Below are 706 nucleotides of genomic sequence, written 5' to 3'. Positions count from 1 at the left end.
AAAAAAAAAAAAAAAAAAAAAGAAAAATCATTGAAACGCATTCTTCTTGAAAACTTCTGTTGAAAATCTGTATTACAAATTTGTGCAGATCGACGACATTATATGTATATATATATAAAACTTTAAGATGAATATTGATTAAAATTGATCAAAATATAATATCTATCGTACGCTGCACCTATCCGATAATTAAAATTATAATTAAACATATCTAAATATATCTACACTATGTATATGCGTTCTTGAATTATTGCCTCTCAAATATTTGGGCGATTAAAAATTATTAAAATTTAAAATGAGACGCATCTAAAAGGCATTTAAAAAGGAATAAAAACGATATAAGTAGCAACGATACGATAATTGTGACGCATATAATACTGGGAGTGTATATAACTGTACAAACGGAAGCTCGAGTGAGAAAGAAGAAAAAAAAGTATATCAAGCGATAAATAAATGGAAAAACAAGCGGAAAAAATATATATATATATAAAAAAAACGAAACAAAAGAAACACGAAAGAAGTCGCAATCAAGCAACACAACAGTGATTATGGAAAAAATGGCACATTTATTATATTATTAGTGATAATAATATTACTAGTGATAATTATACATTTTTTCTCTTTCTCAAACGAAATGCTCTTGACGCACACTCTTTTCGTTCTCACACGCTTTCCCATTCACGCTCTCTTTCTTTCTCTCTCTCTT

The sequence above is a fragment of the Apis dorsata genome, unplaced genomic scaffold (assembly GCF_000469605.1).
Source record: "Apis dorsata unplaced genomic scaffold, Apis dorsata 1.3 scaffold_538, whole genome shotgun sequence".
Lineage (NCBI taxonomy): Eukaryota > Metazoa > Arthropoda > Insecta > Hymenoptera > Apidae > Apis > Apis dorsata.
This window is presented reverse-complemented; position numbering follows the sequence as displayed.